At 46.8% G+C, this 7,753-nt stretch overlaps 1 non-coding gene across 1 annotated transcript; it reads right to left on the bottom strand.

Moving 5' to 3' along the window:
- Nucleotides 1-279: 279 nt before the first annotated feature.
- Nucleotides 280-386, bottom strand: LOC118154203 (U6 spliceosomal RNA). Its single transcript, XR_004744095.2, has one exon. It is a non-coding gene; the product is annotated as a U6 spliceosomal RNA (small nuclear RNA).
- Between the last annotated feature and the right edge of the window lie 7,367 nt (nt 387-7,753).

The following is a 7,753-nucleotide window of genomic DNA, read 5'->3' as shown; positions in this document are numbered from 1 at the left end:
AGCTCACTGCATCCTTCACCTCCTACGTCCAAGTGATTTTCCTGCCTCAGCCTTCCAAGCAGCTGGGATTACAGACTTGTGCCACCATGTCTGGCTAATCTTCTGTGTTTTTAGTAGAGACGGGGTTTCACCATGTTGGCCAGGCTGGTCTTGCACTCCTGACCTCAAGTGATCCACTTACCTCGATCTCTCAAAGTGCTGGAATTCCAGGCATCAGCCACCATGCCTGGCTGATGTTGAACATCTTTTTTAATTTTTACTTTTTTCAAAAAATTTTAAAAAAATATGGAATGCTTCACGAATATGCATGTCATCCTTGCGCAGGGGCCATGCTAATCTTCTCTGTATCTTTCCAATTTTAGTATATGTGCTGCCGAAGTGAGCACTGAACATCTTTTTTATAAACTTACTGGCCGGCCAGGCACGGTGGCTCACGCCTGTAATCCCAGCACTTTGGGAGGCTGAGGTGAGCGGATCACGAGGTCAAGAGATCGAAACCATCCTGGCCAACATGGTGAAGCTCTGTCTCTACTAAAAATACAAAAATCAGCTGGGCATGGTGGCACTCACCTGTAGTCCCAGCTACTCAGGAGGCTGAGGCAGGAGAATTGCTTGAACCCAGGAGGCAGAGGTTACAGTGAGCTGAGATCGTGCCACTGCACTCCAGCCTGGCGCCTGGCAACAGATAGAGACTCCATCTCAAAAAAACAAAAAAACAAAAAAAACCTTACTGGCCATTTGGAGTTCCTTTTGTGGGAATGCCTGTTAAATTCATTAGCTCATTTTTTTCCTATTGGATATCTGACACCTTTAATGAAGGTAAAAGTGTTATGAAATAGCATCTTACTCATGCCAGGAGTTAAGAGGAAACTGAAGTGGGTTTGTGAAGAAAGTGAGGAGGGAGACAAGGACCCTACCTCTCAGGTCTCTGAAGCTTATTGGTCTCTGCTCCCCAGAACCTAGTACACAGCTGGGCACAAGGCAGGAATCTGACAAAAGTTCATCAAATAAGGGGACTGTCCTTGTTTTGAGGGCTGTTGTGGACCTTGGAATGCATGATCCCCTCAACTCTACTATTCCATCTCTCTGAAGTTACACCAGACCCTGGGACCCCTCCAATTCTGGACAGGTAGCCCATGAGTAGCCTCAGGCCACTGGCTCACTAAGACAGCCCTGATGCAGTCTTGCTGATTAGCCTGCTTGAATCCCATGGAAAACCTCTCCAGTCACTGGAGTCCTCCATGAGCTCCTGGAATTGCATCATTATTTACATCTCAATTTATCTAAAATTCAAGATTTGTATTCAATAGTGTTGGTCTCCCTGAACCTGGATCCCCAGTTCTCAGAAGAATTAGGGACCACAAGCTGCCATCACCAGCCCAGATCTCTGCTGAGTGCTCGTTCCACCTGGGATGAGTTCCTGGAGATAAACCTGGTGTGCATTGTGTTATTTTGTGTGCACAACTCAGCTAAGCGGCCTCCTGTACTGCTCATCTTCCCACCACCTGGCTACCAAGAGGCCCAATTGGTATCTGTGAACTGAGTGGATAAAGAATGATTTAGGATTAGTTTCCCCATTGAGTAAGCCATCTTTCATTTCTACCATCTTGGGCCAAAGGGTAAAAGAAAAAAAAACCTGGAACATCTTTTTTTTTTTTTTTTTTTTGAGACAGAGCCTCACTCTGTCACCCAGGCTGGAGTGCAGTGGCGTGATCTCAGCTCACTGCAACCTCTGCCTCCTGGGTTCAAGCGATTCTCATGCCTCAGCCTCCCGAGTAGCTGAGATCATAGATATATACCACCACACCTGACTACTTTTTGTACTTTTAGTAGAGACAGGGTTTCACCATGCTGGCCAGGATGGTCTCAAATGCCTGGCCTCAAGCAATCTGTCCTCCCCAGCCTCCCAAAGTTCTGGGATTACAGGCATTATCCACCGTGCCCAGCCAGGGACATCGCCCTTTTATGCTTTAACAGAGACTCAGACATCTTGATGTTTTCTTGTTCTTGATGATTTCAAGTCCAAACGTTCCTTGATCATTGAACACTTCCGTGTCAGGTAAGTTGTTTGAAGCAGTAAATCCCATTTCTACATTCCTTCAGAATATGTGTCCAACTGAAAAAGAATGTTCAAGAAGACAGTAAAATGCTCAATGGTAGAGTTCTGAAATAATCAGAATTAATCAGTTTATCATTTATTTATTCAAATGACTAACACTCATTATGTATCTCCTGGGAGCCATGCATTGTGACAGATGAGGGATGTGACACGAGATTTAAGCCTGGTGGTGGATGGGCTTTTTGTCTCGAACTCTTGACCTCAAGTGATCTGCCGGCCTTAGCCTCCCAAAGTGCTAGGATTATAGGCGTTAGCCGCCGCGCCCAGCCTTGGATGGGCTTTTATAACATGTATGTCTTCCTAGTGCCTTATCCATGATTATTTCTGGGGATGGGATTTTCTCCCACTCTTGTGAACCCCCTGGTACTCCAGCGATGGCTGCTGAAATGCCGTCCCTGGCTGGTTTCAGCGTCTGATTATGCTAGGTTGTAATTCCATGTGCTGCCAGGAGGTGTCTCTCTCTAACACCTGATGCTGCCACGGCTGAAAATGTTGGTTTCTGTGTGACAAGTGAGAACAGTGTTAAGTCAATTTTGTGAGTTTGAAGTTTTATCTTAAAAATAAGTTACCTTTGAATAAAAAATTATCTTGGTCAGTGAAGGGCATGTCAATATTGCTGGGTTTTTTATTTTTCATTTTTTCTATCTTCAGGAACACATGTAAAAGTTTTTGTAATGGCATTCTCCAGTAGAACTTTTTGCTGGGTTAGACGTGCTTTACTATCTGCTCTGTCCAATAATGGTGGCCACTAGCCACACGGAGCTGTTCAGAAGTTGAAATGTGGCTAGTGAGACCGAGGAACTGAATTTTAGATTTTACTTAATTTTAATTAATTGATTGGTTAATTTTTAGAGCAGAGCTTAGCTTGGTTGCTCAGGCTGGAATGCAGTGGCATGCCATAGCTCACTGCAGCCATAAACTCCCAGTCACGCTAGGACTACAGGCAAGCACCACCAAGCCCAGTTCATTTTAAAATTATTTTTTCTAAGGATGGATCTCACTATGTTGTCCAGGCTGGTCTTGAACATGTGGCCTCAAGCAATTCTCTGCTTTGATTTCCCAAAATGCTGGGATAACAGGCATGAGCCGCCACACCCAGCCTTTTTAAATTTAAACAGCTGCATGTGATCACTGTGTGGAGGAGCATAGCTCTAGAATAAAAATTTAAAATTAATTAGTTTTAAAAATTGACACTTTGTCATTGTATATATGTATGGGGTGCAGTTTGATATTTCAATACATATGTTGTATAATTGTCAAATCAGGGTAGTTAGCATATCAAGCACCTCATGTATTTTATCATTTCCTTGTGATGAGAACATTCAAAAGCCTCTCTTCTAGTTATTTTGTAATATACAATATCTTACTGTCACTGGGTGCGGTGGCTCATGCCTGTAATCCCAACACTTTGGGAAGCTGAGGTGGGCAGATCACCTGAGGTTGGGAGTTTGAGACCAGCTTGGCCAACATGGAGAAACCTCATCTCTTCTAAAAATACAAAAATTAGCCAGGCGTGGTGGTGTGCGCCTGTAATCCTAGCTACTCAGGAGGCTGAGGCATGAGAATTGCTTGAGCCAGGAGGCAGAGGTTGTGGTGAGCCAAGATTGCACTAATGCATTCAACATATAGATATATATATATTACTGTTAACCGTAGCCACCCTATTGTGCAATAGAACACCAGAATTTACACCTCCCATTTACACCTCTCCCTATCCTTCCCTGTCCCTGCCCTTCCCAGGCTTTGGACTCTCTGCTTCTATGAGATCAACTTTTTTTTTTTTTTAAGATTCCACAAGTGAGTGAGATCATGCAGTGTTTGCCTTTCTGTGTCTGGTTTATTTCATGTAATATGATGTCCTCCAAGTTCATCCATGTTGCTAAAAACGACAGGATTGTTTTTTCTTTTTTTACGGCTGGTAGAATCATTTTTGTTTCTATTATTTTAGCAAAGGTGAATCAGGAGAGAAAATGTCAGAACAGGGTACAGCCAGTCAGTCTCCTCACCAGTGTCAGGGCAGATTAATGTAACACTGCAGAGTTCTAGGGATTTGTGGGTCGGTTCTGGCCTTGCCACTTAATAGCTGCTGTGCCATTAGGTAAGTGAGTTCATCTCTCTGAGCCTCAGTTTCTTCATCTGTAGACTGGGGATTGTAATACCAACCTCAGAAGTCTACTGTGAGGACTGATTGAAGTACTGTGTACAGCACTCAGGGTGTGGGAGCGTTGACTTACACAGTGAGGGCTCAGAAAAGTCCCTCTGCCCCGGCTGGCAGTGACAGCAGATTTATTATTCACCAAACTCTGGTCTTCATTCTCCCTGTCTCTACAGGGGCTAAATCAGGGTGAGGACACAGTGAAAGTTCGAGAGCATTAAGGAAGAATTAGTTGGCATTCGGCCTAGGAGTCAGGCGGCTGTGTCAACTGCATTAACCCAGAGGTCAGAATCGAAGGGGCTTACAGAAAAATTCTTAGAACAGAACAAAGGGATTTTTTAAAAACACTCTTCACCAAAATTCTCCAAATATTAACATCTTGCCACATTGACCTGATTGTTTTCTCTCTCTATGTGTACAAATACGGATGTTTTTCTGAAGCATGGGAGAGTAAATTGAAGATATGATGTCCTCTATCCCCCAAAACTTCGGTGTGTAATTCATAAAGAGTAAAGGGCGTTCTGCTACACAGCCACAGCGCAAGACTAAGTCAGGAAATGGACCCTGATTCAACACAATTAGCTAATCTGCAGACCGTATTCAGATTTAGATGTCACCAGCTGTCCCAGTGATGTCCTTTGTAGCCACACAGTATCCCAGACCGTGCGCTGTGGTTCGTTGCCCTGCCTCTCACCTCCCATTTCCTTGGGCTTTCTTTGTCTTCCACTAAGCTGACATTTTTGAAGGGTCCAGGAGTTTTCTTGTACAATGCCCCGCAATTTGGGTCTGCCCGATGTTTCCTCATGATAAGACTCAGGTTGCGTATTTTTGGCAAGAATACTGGGGAAACGATGGTGTATTCTCAGCACATCGATCAGCAGGGGCATGAGGTCCATGTCTTAGTTTGGGAGAATAAATTCTGATGGAAAATATTCCCAGTGAGAAGGAACATCGAGAGGATCTAAGGAGGCGGCCGCGGTTTGCACAAGCAACTGTGATTCGCTCACAGTTTCCAAGGACGGACGGCAAAGGGTCGAAGGCTGAGGACCCCACGCAGAGAGTGAACGAACCTGGAGAAGAGCGGCTGAAAAGCTGGTGCCAGAAATGAGCTGAGGTCCTGAAAAATGCTGAGGGCCACCAAACAGGCTTGGAAATTGCTTACTTAAAAAACACTCATTTGCTTTCCTGACAATAAAATATAGAATATGCTCACTGCGGAAAACTCAAACGGCACAAAGAAGGAAACAGTAACTCCCTAAATCCTGCACCCGGCTGTGGCCGTGGCTAATATTTTGGATATTTTCCCTCCCTGTCTCCAGGAAAGGTTTTTAAAGCTGAGTTTGGAGCGTGAAACCAAGTGAGAAGAGTTCGGCCTCTCGGCGTGGGGACAGGGATGTCATGCCAGCGGGGGCGGCGGGAAAGGGCTGCCTGTGCTCCCCCTTCACTCTCAGGACACGCTGTGGGCTGGGCAGGAGGGAGCCAAGTCTAGGGCGCATTGGAGAGCCCAAAGCCACTGCCATGCTCTTTGCGAGACTCTGAGGCACTTCCAGAAGTTTGGAGCTGGACACGTATTTTACTGATTTCTAAAAATCGTAAGCGGTTGCAGGGGGAGGAGAAGGGTGTCGGAGGGATGGGGTGTCTGCGCTGGAGACTCAGCCATGTGTGCCCTGATTCAGAGGAGGGAGCCTGCCAGGATGGGGGTGGGCAGGGAGCTTCTGGGGAAGAATCCCTCCTGAGGGTGGAGAGCTACAGGGTGAGGGGGCCAGGCTCTCGGCGTTAGAGGCGTGTCCCTCTGCGTTGAATTGTAGCCCACGCCCAGGCTCCAGAGTCTGGGAGCAGCGAAGGAGCTGCCCTTATCTGGCAGGGGGGCGAGGTGCCCCAGGGGACGGTCTCTCTGTACAGCACTAAGGCTGTGGACATTCCTGGGCCTGGGTCCTGGCGCCTCCTAGCAGGGGGTCCCGGAATTCCCAGGGCAGGTGTGTCTGGTATGAGGTGTCCAGAGGCCTGTGACCCTGAAGGCCAGGTGGACTGGGAGGATGAGAGGCAGCCATCTTTAAAGGGAGCAGGAGCAGGGAGGGAAATGGAGCTCTTCCCCTGCCGGCCCGGGGCTGCTCCTGCCAATAGACAAGGCAGATGTGTACAATGATTTTAGTCCTTTAAAATTGTTTTTAAGAGGCAGTCTTGCTGTGTTGCCCAGGCTGGAGTGAGTGCAGTGGCGTGATCGTAGCTCACTGCAGCCTCGAACTCCTGGGCTCAGGGGATCCTCCCACCTCAGCCTCCCAAGAAGCTGGGGCTACAGGTATGTGCCACCATGTCCCACTAAGTTTTAAATTATTTATTTATTTAGAGACAGAATCTCACTCTGTCACCCAGGCTGGAGTGCAGTGGCACCATCGTAGCTCACTGCACCCTCAACATCCAGGGCTCTAGGGATTCTCCCGCTCAGCCTCCCAAGCAGCTGGGACTATAGGCATGGGCCAGCCCATCAGACTAATTTTTTTTTCAAGTCCTTACATCTCAGATGAACATACAGCTAATTTTAAAAAGTTTTATAGAGATGGGGTCTTGCTATGTTGACCAGGCTGGTTTCGAACTCCTGGACTCAAGCAACTCTCCCACTTTGGCCTCCCAAAGTGCTGGGATTACAGGTGGGAGCCACCACACCCAGCCTGATTAGAACATGTTTAACTGTGGGCCAGGCACTGTGCTGAGTGGAAGTCTGCTAAGTCAATGTAGCCTTTGCAACTGGTCTGTTGAGGTAGGTATTTATCATCCCTGTTTTACAGAGGACTCAAAGGTAAGTGATGTGGCAGATGTGGTCAGTGCCCCAGTGTCCCTGCCACTGGGTGGTGACCTCAGGCCATTCTGCGTGTGCCTGTGGCTCCCTGCATCTCTCTGCAGGGCGTGCTCTATGGCCCTCGGAGTGTGGGGAGTTAATGCCTCAAGAGTGATTCTCAGTCGGTGGGCGAGGGAAGGGAGCTGTGTGAAAACCCCAGGTGGTTTGCTCCTTGATGAGACAGTTTTAATTGTGGTAAAAAATAAAAACACATAGTGTAACATTTACCTTCTGAACCATTTATAAGTTAACTGTTTGCACCTTGTTGTATAACACATTTTTAGAACTTTTCATCGAGCAAAATGGAAACTCTATACCCATTAAACAACAACTCCCCATTCCCTCTCCCTGCAGGCCCTGGCAACCACATTCTACTGTCTGGCTGTGAATTTGACACTTTAGGTACCTTGGATGCAGCCTGTGTCCTCTGAGACGGGCTTATTTCACTGAGCATAACATCTTCAGTGTTCATCCATGTTGTAGCTTGTGTTTGAATTTCCCTATTTTCTTTTGCCTGTTTGTTTGTTTTATTGAGGCAGAGTCTCGCTCTGTTGCCCAGGCTGGAGAGCAGTGGCATGATCTCAGCTCACTGCAACCTCAGCCTCCCGGATTCAAGTGTTTTTCCTGCCTCAGGCTCCAGAAT

Source organism: Callithrix jacchus, chromosome 5, assembly GCF_049354715.1.
Source record: "Callithrix jacchus isolate 240 chromosome 5, calJac240_pri, whole genome shotgun sequence".
NCBI lineage: Eukaryota > Metazoa > Chordata > Mammalia > Primates > Cebidae > Callithrix > Callithrix jacchus.
This window is presented reverse-complemented; position numbering and strand designations above follow the sequence as displayed.